This window comes from Eulemur rufifrons, chromosome 28, assembly GCF_041146395.1.
Source record: "Eulemur rufifrons isolate Redbay chromosome 28, OSU_ERuf_1, whole genome shotgun sequence".
Taxonomy (NCBI): domain Eukaryota; kingdom Metazoa; phylum Chordata; class Mammalia; order Primates; family Lemuridae; genus Eulemur; species Eulemur rufifrons.
The window spans coordinates 70,484,962-70,500,443 of record NC_091010.1 but is presented as its reverse complement, the minus strand read 5'-3'; positions in this window follow the sequence as shown (position 1 = coordinate 70,500,443).

Here is a 15,482-nt window from a genome sequence, read left to right as displayed (position 1 = left end):
TATTGCCCTCACCTGCGCTGCCCTCACCTGCGCTGCCCTCACCTGCATTGCCCTCACCTGTGCAGCTCTCACCTGCATTGCCCTTACCTGCGCTGCCCTCACCTGTGCAGCTCTCACCTGCATTGCCCTCACCTGCGCTGCCCTCACCTGCATTGCCCTCACCTGTGCAGCTCTCACCTGCATTGCCCTTACCTGCGCTGCCCTTACCTGCATTGCCCTTACCTGCATTGCCCTCACCTGCATTGCCCTCACCTGTGCAGCTCTCACCTGCATTGCCCTTACCTGCGCTGCCCTTACCTGCATTGCCCTTACCTGCATTGCCCTCACCTGCATTGCCCTCACCTGTGCAGCTCTCACCTGTATTGCCCTCACCTGCATTGCCCTGACCTGCGCTGCCCTTACCTGCATTGCCCTTACCTGTATTGCCCTCACCTGTGCAGCTCTCACCTGCATTGCCCTCACCTGCGCTGCCCTTACCTGCGCTGCCCTCACCTGCGCTGCCCTCACCTGCGCTGCCCTCACCTGCGCTGCCCTCACCTGTGCAGCTCTCACCTGCATTGCCCTCACCTGCATTGCCCTCACCTGCGCTGCCCTCACCTGCATTGCCCTCACCTGCATTGCCCTCACCTGCACTGCCCTTACCTGCATTGCCCTCACCTGTGCAGCTCTCACCTGCATTGCCCTCACCTGCATTGCCCTCACCTGTGCAGCTCTCACCTGCATTGCCCTCACCTGCATTGCCCTCACCTGTGCAGCTCTCACCTGCATTGCCCTCACCTGTATTGCCCTCACCTGTATTGCCCTCACCTGTATTGCCCTCACCTGTGCAGCTCTCACCTGCATTGCCCTCACCTGCATTGCCCTCACCTGTATTGCCCTCACCTGCACTGCCCTCACCTGCACTGCCCTCACCTGCATTGCCCTCACCTGTGCAGCTCTCACCTGTGCAGCTCTCACCTGCATTGCCCTCACCTGTGCAGCTCTCACCTGCATTGCCCTCACCTGCATTGCCCTCACCTGTGCAGCTCTCACCTGCATTGCCCTCACCTGCATTGCCCTCACCTGTATTGCCCTCACCTGTATTGCCCTCACCTGTGCAGCTCTCACCTGCATTGCCCTCACCTGCATTGCCCTCACCTGTATTGCCCTCACCTGCACTGCCCTCACCTGCATTGCCCTCACCTGCGCTGCCCTCACCTGTGCAGCTCTCACCTGCATTGCCCTCACCTGCATTGCCCTCACCTGCATTGCCCTCACTTGTGCAGCTCTCACCTGCATTGCCCTCACCTGTATTGCCCTCACCTGCATTGCCCTCACCTGCGCTGCCCTCACCTGTATTGCCCTCACCTGCATTGCCCTTACCTGCGCTGCCCTCACCTGTGCTGCCCGACTCCAGCGGCGTCTTTCTCGTGCAGCACTACACGGATGGTGCCCGGCGGTGCCATCACGCCGTGCCCCTCTGACATGCTCCTCCTGGCATGCTCTGCAATTGGAGCCCTCAGGGAGTCATGATTTGGGCCACCAGTCCTGCCCCTTAGCGTTCTGTGGCCTCTGCACCTCTCAGGCCAGACCTCCGTGGGGCACCGTGCCGGGGTGAGTGCTCTGCAGGGAGCACTCTGCGATGCCCTCACCTGGGAGAGCAGAGAGGTGGCTGGGAACCAGACCCACCCAGGCTGGTCGCCGTGGACACCGGCATTCCACACCTGCCCAGCCCCACGAGACGTGCGTCACCCAGGTGAGCCCTGGTGGGACTACAGGCTGCAGGGGATGGACGTGTTTAGCTCACTGATTTCAGCAAATGCCCCACTCTGGGGGCGGGTGACAGTGGGGCAGGGGATACGGGAAATCTCTGCACTTTGAGCTCAATTTTGCTGTGAACCTAAAACCGCTCTAAAAATTAAAGTTTATTTTTAGGAAAAGCAGGTGGGGCCCAGTCACAGGTACAGAGCAGAGCCCAGGTCTCATCCTGAACACCTGGCGCTGTTTGCCTTTGGCGTCTCTTCACAGAGCTCCTCTCAACGGCAAGTGCCTGCGGTCTCCAGTGTCCCTCAGCGAACAGCTCCCGTTTCCCACCTGAGTGTTGAGCAGAGAATAAACAAGGCAGATGGAGCCCAAAATATCACCCTCGTCACTGGCAGCGGGTGAGCGCTTGAATACGAGCGTTGAGCAGGCCGGCGTGCAGACCCCAGCAGGAGGCACCTTCCGGGGCTGCTGGCCAGGCTGGACTGAGGTCCCCTTGGCCCCCACGCCCCGCACGGGCCGCCTGGGGCGCAGAGCCGCTCTGAGGCCCCCAGGACGTGTCTTCTTCCCAAGGCCACCAGCCAGACGAGTCCCTCCGTTACCCTCCCCACAAAGGGAGCGAGGCCAGAGCTGTGCTGAGGGAGCCCCTCCCCGGGCGAGAAGCCTCAGAAGTGAGCACCGTTGGCCCCCGCCCCATTTCTGTCCCCCTTCCTCTTGTAGCTGCTGCGCCTGGGAAGGGGAGGGCTAAACTAAAAGCAGGGGGCAGCGCAGCCCCCAGGAACCTGGCAGGGCTGTGGCCCCTCTCAGGGTGCAGAGGCCCATCCGGGGGCCGTCGGGTGGGGCCTGCAGCTCCCTGTGCGCTGCTGGGGCCAAGGCGCGGTTACCGCGCCAGCAGGCGGCCGGTGGCCCCTCTCACCCCGTCATCTGGCAGCAGGGCCCTCACTGGACAGGCCCTGGCGCAGGGCTGCAGCCAGAGGAAGCGTCTTAACCAGAGCCTGGAGGGCAGGGCTGAGGCAGGGCGCACGGTTACTGAGGCCGCACTGGACCTCTCGCCCGCGGCGCTGCCCCAGGCTCAGAGCGCCTGCTGCCTGCAGGCCGACCCCTGGGCCCAAGAACCAGGGCCGTGCACCTGGCGCCGCCTGCGCCACCTTCTCTAACTCTCCAGACCCTGTGTGGAGGGTGGCGTCATCTCCACTTCACAGGCGGAGGCGGTGGGCTGGCCCAGGCCATGCTGCCTCCTGTGTCCCTCCTTCCTTCGTCCCTTTCAGGAGGACTTCGCTGTCTGTGCCCCCTGTCCCCACCCAGGGACGCAGCAGGAGGGAGGGGATGATCCTCAGCCTGCAATTCCCACCTCTCGCCCCAAAGGCGAGGAGAGCTCAGAGCGGGGTGCCTGGGGCAGCCCCCGGGGTGGGGGTTGGGCAGCCTGCAGAGGAGGCCCGTTTCCTGCCAGGCTGCAAGCAGCAGAGTCCAGGGGACCCCGAGGGCCACCAGAGGGGACAAAGGGCTCGGCCAGCAGCTCTGCAGTCTGAGGCCAGCTCCCTCCCCAGGACAGAGCACAGCTGGGTGCAAAGGTGGCTCAGAGACCGAGATGGAGTTGTCACAGACCAGGCTGGAGAGGGTGATGCAGGTGGCAAGGCTGGGGTGCCGGAGAGGCAGCCGGGGGGGGGGGGGGCAGGATGAAGACGGGGTGAAGCTCAGCGAGAGCCTTCCCCACCCCCGCACCCCACCCCCAGCAAGACAGGGCCCCTCCCATGAACAAAATGGTGACGGTGACCGAGAGGAGGCATGGCGGTGAGGAGGGGGTGCGTCGGCAGAACTGCCAGGACAGGCAGGGCTGCCCCCCAGCCTCAGCGCTGGGCAGGTGCTTGCTGCTGAGTCCTGGGTGCTGTGCGGGGCTGCCTTGTGGACGAGTGCAGGGAGCCACCGTCCCCTGCCTGCCCTCTGTTAACTGCAGAACGTAAGGTTTCTACTCTGGAAAATGGAGAGTGCACTTCTCGTAAAGGGTTTTTTTTGTTGTTGTTTGTTTGTTTGTTTATTTATGTTTTGAGACAGAGTCTCGCTCTGTTGCCCGGGCTAGAGTGCCGTGGCATCAGCCTGGCTCACAGCAACCTCAAACTCCTGGGCTCAAGCGATCCTCCTGTCTCAGCTTCCCAAGTAGCTGGGACTACAGGCATGTGCCACCATGCCCGGCTAATTTTTTCTATATATTTTTAACTGTCCAGATCATTTCTTTCTATTTTTAGTAGAGACGGGGTCTCGCTCTTGCTCAGGCTGGTCTCCAACTCCTGACCTCGAGTGATCCTCCCGCCTCGGCCTCCCAGAGTGTTAGGATTACAGGCATGAGCCACCGCGCCCGGCCTTGTAAAGGGTTTGCAGCCGCAGTGGCCATTGTGGCTGGCCGGGAACCGGCTTCCAGGCCCCAAGCCAAGAACACGGGCTTCCGGGGGAGGGACAAAGGGAATAGGACTTTATCTTAAGCGGGTGGCTGAGTATACATATTGAATATACGTATTTAACAAGCTGTGGGAGGAGTCGAGAATATTCATGCAGAGAAAACCCCGCACATGCGGCCGTGCCTTACACCTGCCATCCTGTCGGGTGGGGACTCAGTTTAGGGTTTCTCTGGGTTCCTTGGCCGAGAGTGTTCTGTTATATTGGGGGGAGCTTAGGGTTTTACTTTTACATCACACCCCTGAGCAAACTTGCCCCAGAGTCTCCCAGCAGCTGCGCCAGACGCCCCTGCTCTATCCCAGACCCTAGGTCTGTGCCCGCCAGCACCCACCGCACCCGCCAGCACCCGCCGCACCCGCCAGCACCCGCTGGTTCCACTCCAAGCACAGTGAGCCCCAAGGAAAGTCTCCCCCTCTCCCTCCCACCTCTGGTAAGTTGTGTGAACTGAAATGAAATCTTAAGCTCCAGCCAACTGAATAGACCCCTCTTGGCCAAGGGGACCTCCCTAAAAAATCCCAGTGCAGAGTTTCTGGCCATGAGCAGAAGTCAGACACGCCTCGTCATGCCCCCTCCCTTCTCGGAGATGTCCTTTGTGACTCGCTCACAGGCTAAGGCCGTGCAAGACAGACCCACACCTGCCGGCCATCCACCCCCTCGACAGCTCACGTGAGTCTGGGTGTGTGTCTGGTGTGTGTCCGGTGACTTGCCTCTGATTAACAGGCTTCCTTCACTTAAAACGTTTCAAACCTTTAGACAAAGCTTCATTTCTTTTTTCTTTTCTTTTTTTTCTTTTTGAGATGGGGTCTGGTTCTGTGGCCCAGGCTGGAGTGCCGTGGCGTCATTGTAGTTCACAGCAGCCTCAAACTTCTGGTTCAAGCATCCTCCTGCCTCAGCCTCCCAAGTAGCTGGGACTACAGACTCACACCACCATGCCCTGCTAATTTTTCTATTTTAGTAGAGGCAGGGGTCTCGCTCTTGCTCAGGCTGGTCTCAAACTCTTGAGCTCAAGCGATCCTCCCCCCTCGGCCTCCCTGGAAGAATCTTTAACCCACCTGTAATCTGTAAGCCCCCACTTTGAGATGCCAAACCAGCGTACCCTTCCATGTGTTGGTTTATGACTTTCCCTGAAATTCCTGTCTGCACGGATGTCTGGAACAAACTGTGACCGGCCACCTCGGCACGTTTCCTCAGGACTCTTCGCACACGGTGGACTTGGAATAAACCTCTTTAACTTATTTTACAGAGCTGGGGTTTTTCCATTGACGGTTGGCTCCTTTCCCTGTACTCGATAACCTGGCAGGTGGCATGGCCACCTCTCCAAGTCATCTGAGCCTCCTTCCCGGCAGCGCTGGCTGTTCCCTGCCCTTCAGCAAGTCGTGGCCTTCCCTGCAAAGCCTGGCCGGGCCTCTCCAGGGCTGCCCACAGGGCTCCCCCACGCTCCTGCATCCCGGGAAAGGCACGGCTGGGCAAGGGCCAGGCTCCCGCAGACAGTCTCAGCGCTCTGGGTAAGAGCTCGGGCCAGCCCATGCGGCCTGGGGGCTTCCAGTGAGGGGCAAAGCCACTGAGCAAGGCCGAGCGTGGTGGCTCGGTGGCTCACGCCTGTGATCCCAGCACTCTGGGAGGCCGAGGCGGGAGGATCACTTGAGCTCAGGAGTTTGAGATCAGTCTGGGCAAGAGTGAGACCCCGTCTCTACTAAAATAGAAAAATTAGCTTAGATCTAAGCCTTTAATCCCGTTTGATTTGATTTTTGTCTAGGGCGAGAGATAAGAGTCTAGTTTCATTCTTCTGCAGTCACGCTCATTTTAAAGATGGGGACTGTGACACAGAGGTGAGTAGCTTTCCTGGGCGCGCAGCTCGTTCCAGAGCCAAGCGCCAAGCCCCGCAGTCCCGGGCTGCCCTGTTCCTGCAGACTCCCGGGGCCTCCACACGGCCGCTCTTCTCCGCTCCACGCCGGCTCGAGTAACAGGGAGCCCCTGGGCTACTGCTTCCCGTGCCCAAGGACAAACACGCACCCCCACAGCACTCCCGGGATCCCAGCGCGTGGGGACCGCTGGCCAGCGCTGGCACGCGTAACAAGCCTGGATTTGTGCTTTGAAAGGGACAGGCCCGCAGGGTGGGCTAGTGCTTGGCGTGTTGACCCCACGTCACTGTTCAAGTTTGAAGGAGGTGACCAGTTTGGACGAGATCTTGTGCTGGGATGGACAGAAACGACCCCCTCACGCTGAGGCCCTCACTGCAAGCAGCACGGAGTTAGCAACCTGCCCCGAAATCAGGAGAGAGGTAACAGCAAGACCCCCAAGCAGGCCGGTGCTAGCTGGCATGATAGGATGTCCCCTCTGCTTAAACCTTTAGCTTTGGCAGTATTGCAGAAAGCTGGGCACTTGTCCCCGAGGCCGAGGCCGAGGCCGAGGCCGCATCAGAAGAATGAGGACAAGTGGTTTGAGGAGAAGGAAAGAGAAGTTTATTAATTTGCCTGCAAATGAGGAGGTTGGTAGACGCCCTCCTGAAGCACCAAGTCCTGCCTGGGGGGAAGATGGAGCCTTTACAGGGAGGTTTCCAGCTTCCGGCGATTGCTGTCCCCCCATCGTGGGTGGTTCTGATCGGTCCCAGCAAAGACAGTCTTGAGACCTGGACCCGGACAATCCCCTGGAGCCATCTTGAGGTACAAGGGACAAAGCACACTGCCCTGACCCCCCCCCCGCCCCCCGCCCGGGGCAGGGATGCAGGTGTTAATTCCCAAAAAGACTGGGGAGGTTCAGAGAGAGAGGAAACCTTTTTACCCTTTTTCAGGCCATTGTCCCTGTTACAAAAGGACCAGTCTGGTTTCTGTTCTTGGTGTCTGCTTCCCTCAGCCTTTTCTGTCTAAAAACCCACCTGCTCTGCGCAGCCCATGGGGAGACCACCCATTCTACCTTTAAAATGAGGTGCTGCCCCATTCTGGACTAGAGGTAAAAGCCAGTGAAAGTCTCTAAACTAAATCTGTTGTCATTTTGTGTTTTGACACCGCCCTGACATTCTACCCGGAGCATTCTGCTCTCTGTGCACAGGAGCAGCTGAGCGATTGCCTCACGCGTCCAAGGACAAACAAACAGCACGGCACTCCCGGGATCCCAGCCCGCGGGGATCGCTGTCCAGCCTTGGACAGGAATGTGACTGGAGTCTAGTGGCCACTTCCTGTTTTGGACATTTCTGGGTGAGCACAGTCCAGGCTCTTATCAAAGGACACTGCTGTCCCCCACAAGACCCTGTCCTTTACCCAGCTGGGAACCCGGGACGGGTACAAATGTGGGACGTAAAGTGTGTGCACATTGTTTACAACACCGAACGTTTCGTCACACCGAGTCCTAAAAATAGCCCCAGCACGTACAGACCTCACTGTAAATTCCTAGAAACGTGGATGTTTTCCCGGAGCAGGAGGGGACAGGACACGTGGTCGGCACAGCCTCCCGCTGCCCGGGCGGCGTTTCCGTGGGTGCAGCTCGTCTGCTGCAAAGGGGGAGGGTAACCTCTCAAAAGCCTCTGCGTGTCCTCTGCAGCCCGCACAGGCCACCGTCACGCTTCAGCCTGTGTCTGAAGACGGCAGAGAATCACGCTCATTTGAATAACCCCCCAAGTCACACTGACAGCTCTGCGGCCACCGGCGAGAAACTGACCACTTCCGCTGTGCTGCCCCCTGGCCCCGCAGCTTTCCCTGCCCCGGCGTGAAAACGACGCCCTGTCTTCCTTTCAGGCCTCTGCGGAGATTGCCGTGTCCTGGCCTGTGTGACATCCAGACTCCCAGCTTTATTCTGAGTCGGACCCTCTCCCCTCCTGCAGCCAGGCCCCCGCGCCCAGAAACGGGGTGGGACAGGCTTCTTCCTCTTTCCTCGCCGCCCCTGCCCGCTTGCCCCCAGCCACGGCGCCGGGCCTCTGCAGGGTCAGAGTCGGGGAGCGGCAGGGGCCTGGGAAGGTCCCCGTGCCTACGAGCCACCTGGGCTCAGGCGGTGACCAACGCTGACTGCCCTTCTTGGGCCACCTTTTCGGGGTCTTTGGGGGCTCCTCTGCCTTTGCAGGAATCCCTACAACCTCGTTCTGTTTTGCCCTTGCAGGTGCCCCTTCAGCACGTTCTAGACAACCCCAGGCCGGGCCCCACCACACAGGGTCCATCCGGGCCCCGGAAATGAGCCCAACCTGCCGGCAGGGCCGCCCTGCTCACCATGCACACTCAGCTCTGCCCACCGTGTGCCGTGGCAGGCAGAGTTTGGGGCATAGGGGACAAGGGGATGCAGCGTGTTCCCAGCGGGGACTAAAAATCCTAAGCCCCACACCCAACTGAAAGGACCCCATCTTGGCCAACGGGACCCCAGAGAAACCTTTAAACTGACTTCCCAGCCACGAGGGATGGGAGGTCAGACAGGCCTCCTTGCGCTGCCTCCTTCGTTAGCTGCCACCAGGCTGTCCTCCCTACGGGCTCACAGAGCAGCCTTTGGGGGGGTTTGCTACCCGCTGACTTCAACCAACCGCTGACGCTGCTGCTCCCTTTTTGTGGTTTCAGACAACTGGCCAGCGTTCCTTCCTGGTGAGAGACCATGGCCCACGGAGTGGTTCCGGCCAGTCCACGGAGGATGCACAGCGGGGGTCTCTGTGTCCTCTGCCTCGCCGTTTGACGTCGGACAGCCGAGCGCCCCACCCTCGGACGGTGCCAAGGCCGCCAGGTTTGGACATGGGCCCCAGGAAGCAGCACGAAGCTCAGCCATGCACGCGTGTTTCTCCTTTCATGGATATTCCCGCTCCTCCTGTAGCCCGTCAAACGTGTGTCGCGCCCAGAGGGCGGCTGATCTCACCTGCTCTTGGCTGCGCCTGCAGCGCTCTGCTTGCAGCGACGCGTAGCGGGAAGCCCGGAACGCAGGATGGAGGCTGCACCCGGGCCGCGGCTGTGGGGTGAGACTCGGGATGGAGGCCACACCCGGGCCGTGGCTGTGGGGTGAGACTCGGGATGGAGGCCGCACCCGGGCCGCGGCTGTGGGGTGAGACTCGGGATGGAGGCCGCGCCCGGGCCGCGGCTGTGGGGTGAGACTCGGGATGGAGGCCGCGCCCGGGCCGCGGCTGTGGGGTGAGACTCGGGATGGAGGCCGCGCCCGGGCCGCGGCTGTGGGGTGAGACTCGGGATGGAGGCCGCGCCCGGGCCGCGGCTGTGGGGTGAGACTCGGGATGGAGGCCGCGCCCGGGCCGTGGCTGTGGGGTGAGACTCGGGATGGAGGCTGCACCCGGGCTGCGGCTGTGGGGTGAGACTCGGGATGGAGGCCGCGCCCGGGCCGCGGCTGTGGGGTGAGACTCGGGATGGAGGCTGCACCCGGGCTGTGGCTGTGGGGTGAGACTCGGGATGGAGGCTGCGCCCGGGCCGCGGCTGTGGGGTGAGACTCGGGATGGAGGCTGCACCCGGGCCGCGGCTGTGGGGTGAGACTCGGGATGGAGGCTGCGCCCGGGCCGCGGCTGTGGGGTGAGACTCGGGATGGAGGCCGCGCCCGGGCCGCGGCTGTGGGGTGAGACTCGGGATGGAGGCTGCACCCGGGCCGTGGCTGTGGGGTGAGACTCGGGATGGAGGCCGCGCCCGGGCCGCGGCTGTGGGGTGAGACTCGGGATGGAGGCTGCACCCGGGCTGCGGCTGTGGGGTGAGACTCGGGATGGAGGCCGCGCCCGGGCCGTGGCTGTGGGGTGAGACTCGGGATGGAGGCTGCACCCGGGCTGTGGCTGTGGGGTGAGACTCGGGATGGAGGCTGCGCCCGGGCTGTGGCTGTGGGGTGAGACTCGGGATGGAGGCCGCGCCCGGGCCGTGGCTGTGGGGTGAGACTCGGGATGGAGGCCGCGCCCGGGCCGCGGCTGTGGGGTGAGACTCGGGATGGAGGCCGCGCCCGGGCCGTGGCTGTGGGGTGAGACTCGGGATGGAGGCCGCGCCCGGGCTGTGGCTGTGGGGTGAGACTCGGGATGGAGGCCGCGCCCGGGCCGCGGCTGTGGGGTGAGACTCGGGATGGAGGCTGCGCCCGGGCCGTGGCTGTGGGGTGAGACTCGGGATGGAGGCTGCGCCCGGGCCGTGGCTGTGGGGTGAGACTCGGGATGGAGGCCGCGCCCGGGCCGTGGCTGTGGGGTGAGACTCGGGATGGAGGCCGCGCCCGGGCCGCGGCTGTGGGGTGAGACTCGGGATGGAGGCCGCGCCCGGGCCGCGGCTGTGGGGTGAGACTCGGGATGGAGGCTGCGCCCGGGCCGCGGCTGTGGGGTGAGACTCGGGATGGAGGCTGCACCCGGGCTGTGGCTGTGGGGTGAGACTCGGGATGGAGGCCGCGCCCGGGCTGTGGCTGTGGGGTGAGACTCGGGATGGAGGCTGCGCCCGGGCCGTGGCTGTGGGGTGAGACTCGGGATGGAGGCTGCACCCGGGCCGTGGCTGTGGGGTGAGACTCGGGATGGAGGCTGCTCTGCGGGGCCGGATATTCTGACAGTTCAGGGAGAACGAGCGTTTCCCTGAATGTCTGTCGGGGGAGCCACCCGGACACCTTTGCTGTGTGGGCCCTGGGCTCTGGGTCCCCACATCGCAGCCCGTCCCTGGGCACAGGTGGCCGCGGCGCGGCTCCCAGGCTCAGGCTGGCTTTTGGCATCACACGTTCTGGGGGTCCCGAGGCTTAATTTTCTCCTCACGCCCCTTATTGAAAGTGTTATTTATCAGTTAAATTTTGAATTTCATGAAGACAATTCTGTAACTCAGTCCTTTTGCTTTAATTTTTATTAATTTTATAAAAATGCTGTAAAGTTGTTAATTTCTTTTATTTAGTTTTTTTCCCTAGTTTTCTTTTAGCCCTTTTCTTTGGCCAGATTTAGTTTATTTTTTTTTTTAACTTAAGCACCCAGTTTCTTTATTTTATATCTTTATATCTTTTCCTTAAGGTGCATTTAATGCTATGCATTTTCATGAGTAGCATTTAGTATATTATTTTAATAAATTGCCGGGCGCAGTGGCACACACCTGTAATCCCAGCTACCCAGGATGCTGAGGCTGGAGGATCCCTTGAGGCCAGGAGTTCAAGACCAGCCTGGACAACATATGAGACCCCATCTATAAAAAATAATTAAATAAATACATTTTATTTTTTTAGAACTGTTTTAGATTTACAGAAAAATTATGAATATACTACAGAGCATTCTCATACACCCCATATCCAGTTACCCTGTATTAACATCTTATATTCCTTTGGTACATTTGTTATAATTAACCAACATTGATATGTTATTAACTAAAGTCCATTTATTTTTCCAGATTTCAATGGTTTTTCCCTAATGTCCCTTTCCTGTCCCAGCGTACCATCCAGGATGCCACAGGACTCTTTTTTTTTTTTTTTGGAAACAGTCTCGCTCTGTTGCCCAGGCTGGAGTGCAGTGGTCTCATCACAGCTCACTGCAGCCTCCAACTCCTGGGCTCAAGTGACTTCCTGCCTCAGCCTCCCAGGTAGCTGGGACTGCAGGTGTTCGCCACCATGGCCAGCTAATTTCTCTATTTTTAGTAGAGACGGGGTCTCGCTCTTGCTCAGGCTGGTCTCCAACTCCTGACCTTGAGCAATCCTCCCACCTCGGCCTCCCAGAGTGCTAGGATTACAGGCGTGAGCCACCGCGCCCGGCCCCCAGGTGTCACTGAGTCACATATGTCCTCAGGCTCCTCTTGGCCCTGAGAGTTTCTCAGACTGTCCTTGTTTTCCATGACCTTGAGGTGTTTTGCAGGGTCCCCCTAGTGGGATCTGTCTGTTTTTTTCCTCAGGATGGGGCTGGGGTTACCGGTTTCTGGGAGGAGACCACAGGGCAAAGGCCCTCTAGTCCCATCTTGTCCACACGTCAACACGACCATGCCTGACGATGGTGGCCATGGTCCCCCCAGCTGGGACTGTCAGTGACCTTCCCCCTTCCACACTTTCCTCTCTGGAGAAAATAACCGCCCCGCCCTCACTTAAAGAGAAGTTACGCTCCCCCACCTAGAGGGAAGAGTGTTTTTTTTTTTAATTTTTTACTTTCAAAAAAAATTTTTTTTTTTTTTGAGACAAGAGTCTCACTCTTTTTGCCCTGGCTAGAGTGCCGTGGCATCAGCCTAGCTCACAGCAACCTCAAACTCCTGGGCTCAAGCGATCCTCCTGCCTCAGCCTCCCAGAGTAGCTGGGACTACAGGCGTGTGCCACCATGCCTGGCTAAGTTTTTATATATATATATATTTTTAGTTGTTCAGATAATTTCTTTCTATTTTTTACTAGAGACGGGGTCTCACTCTTGCTCAGGCTGGTCTCCAAATCCTGACCTCGAGCGATACTCCCGCCTTGGCCTCCCAGAGTGCTAGGATTACAGGCGTGAGCCACTGTGCCTGGCCAAGGGAGGAGTAGTTATATCAGTTATTTGGAATTTTTCTGCATGGGAGATTTATCTTTTTCTCTCTTTATTTACTTTTTCGATTATTTATATTATGATTAGACTCATGAAAATTCATTTTATACATTGGGTTATAATCTGGTACTATTTTATTTGTTGCTCAAATTGTTCCAGTTTAGCAACTGAGAGCCTTTCCATTGGCTCCTCGGTCCTCTTGGCAAACCCTCATCGTTAAGGATTTAATATATATATGTGTGTATATATATATATATATATTTTTTTTTTTTTTTTGAGACAGAGTCTCACTCTGTTGCCCAGGCTAGAGTGCCGTGGCGTCAGCCTAGCTCACAGCAACCTCAAACTCCTGGGCTCAAGTGATCCTTCTGCCTCAGCCTCCCGAGTAGCTGGGATTACAGGCATGTGCCACCATGCCCGGCTAATTTTTTCTATATATTTTTAGTTGTCCAGCTAATTTCTTTCTATTTTCTTTAGTAGAGATGGGGTCTCTTGGTCAGGCTGGTCTTGAACTCCTGACCTTGAGCCATCCTCCCCCACTTGGCCTCGCAGTGTGCTAGGATTACAGGCGTGAGCCACTGCGCCTGGCCCGGATTTAATGTATATTTTTAATCAAAATAATATATGCACATGATAAAAATCCAAGTAATACAGGTCACGAAGTGAGAGGTGAAGACGTGTTAACCTCACTACTAAGAGGCAACCATGTCTAACCATTTCTGGTTTCGGCTCTGGAGTCAGTGACCAACAGAACTGTAAAAAGCAGAGGCTGATGTGTTCTTTCCAGCTTTAGACAATATCATCTGACTCCTTGAAGCAAAGTGTCAGGATTAGCTCATTTCCCTATCTAGCCTAATTTTTGGTATTCAAATTAACACTTCTTCCTATTTCGTCCTTTCAAAAAACAGTCTTCCCAGATACCTGTTTCTTGCTGCACAGACCGTGGACAGCGTCTCTCAGAGCCTGCTGTCATGCAGCGGGGACCGTGCCCGGGCGTCCCTGCCACCTTTCTGAGGGGCAGCCTTGCAAAAATAGCAGAGAAACACCCAACCCCACAATTTCCCAGTCCCAGTTAAAGGCCAGTTCTGTGAGTTCTCTAACAGGCACCGCCGGGGTTCTGCTTTGCACAAGCTCTGAACGGACAGAAAGGAGATGTACATCTCTCTCTTTCAAAATTGCTTTTTGAGAATCTGCTTGTACAGAGTTTCTGAGCAAACAGCAGGAGAACGAGCTCCAGCCTCAACCACACCGGAGCACAGTCACATCTGCTGTGATGATCCCGACTCCAAGGAAGGGAACCAGCTCTTGGACTGGGACATCCTCATGGTCTGTTACCTACCTGCTGCCACCTTCGTCACCAGCTGACAGCATCACTATTTTTTTTCTCTCTTTCTCTGTCCCTGTAGAAGCAGCGAGGCGCTTGGCCTAGGCTGGCCTCTCCCTCCTGTTTCTTTGGGATGCGACGCCCTCTCCCTGCTCTCTTCCTTCCCCCACCCCTCCTCTGAGAAGATAAACTTTTTTTTACTTATATATCTTAATCTCTGCATGAGAAATCTTCCTCCACCCTAACACTTTCGTCCTAACACGAGCTCACCCCCTGCGCCCTGCCCTCCGCAAGGCGGGGGTGGGGGTGGGGTGGGGGGGTGGGGAGCAGGCTCTCCACTCACTCGGGGTCCGCACGGTGTCTCCCGGGGCACCCAGAGACTGTGGGGTGGGGGCGGGGCTCGGACACAGTCAGGGGGATCCATTTCTTCCCTAAAGCTGACCTGAGGGCAGCTTCCTCTGCCCCCTCGCCCTGCCCACAGCGGCCCTCTCCCGCCTTAGGTGAGAAAGGGGCTCTCGTCCCCCAGCAGCCTGCGGCCCTGCAGGTGGGACCTCCAGACGTGACTGGCGACGGGGGCGTTTGGAGCTGACAATGGGAGTGATCGTAGCAGTGGTCACAAGTCCTGCAGGTCCAGGATCCTCCCTGTCCAGGGTTCGACAAGCCGAGGACAGACCTACCACCTCCTCAGCTGGTTGGTCATGCACGTTTCCGGTGAAAGGTTCCTGTGCGATGTTTGTTCTTTTTTTTTTTTTTATTTTTTTTATTATTTTATTTTATTTTATTTTTTTTTTGAGACAGAGTCTCACTCTGTTGCCCAGGCTAGAGTGAGTGCCGTGGCGTCAGCCTAGCTCATAGCAACCTCAAACTCCTGAGCTCAAGCGATCCTCCTGCCTCAGCCTCCCGAGTAGCTGAGACTACAGGCATGCTAATTTTTTCTCTATATATTTTTAGCTGTCCATATAATTTCTTTCTATTTTTAGTAGAGACAGGGTCTCACTCTTGCTCAGGCTGGTCTCGAACTCCTGAGCTCAAACGATCCGCCCACCTGGGCCTCCCAGAGTGCTAGGATTACAGGCGTGAGCCACCGCGCCCGGCCTGCGCGATGTTTGGCATGTAACTTAGGGGCTCGGAAATGAAGTGTCACAACTGCTAAAACACAGACAGCTCCTTCCCTGTCACCTGTACGTGAGTAAGGTTTCTCAGGACCCACATCCGCAAAACGGGAAAACTAGGAATGAAAGATGCCAACCGCATCTCACTCCTAGTAACTGCTTCCCGGCGTCTCGGATTGTCATTTATTTCGCAGAACTGTGAAATGTTCATTATCAGAACACTAAGTCTATCAAAAAGAAATTTTTAAAGAATCTTAGAGTCCCAGGATATATTTTTTATTATATTTAAATGTATATCCATAGGCATTTGACAGAAATGATTGAATGATCAATAAAAGACTTTCTAAAATAAAAGATACTACATTATGATAAATTATATGGGCCGGGCGCAGTGGCTCGTGCCTGTAATCCCGGCACTCTGGGAGGCCGAGGCAGGTGGATCGTTTGAGCCCAGGAGTTTGAG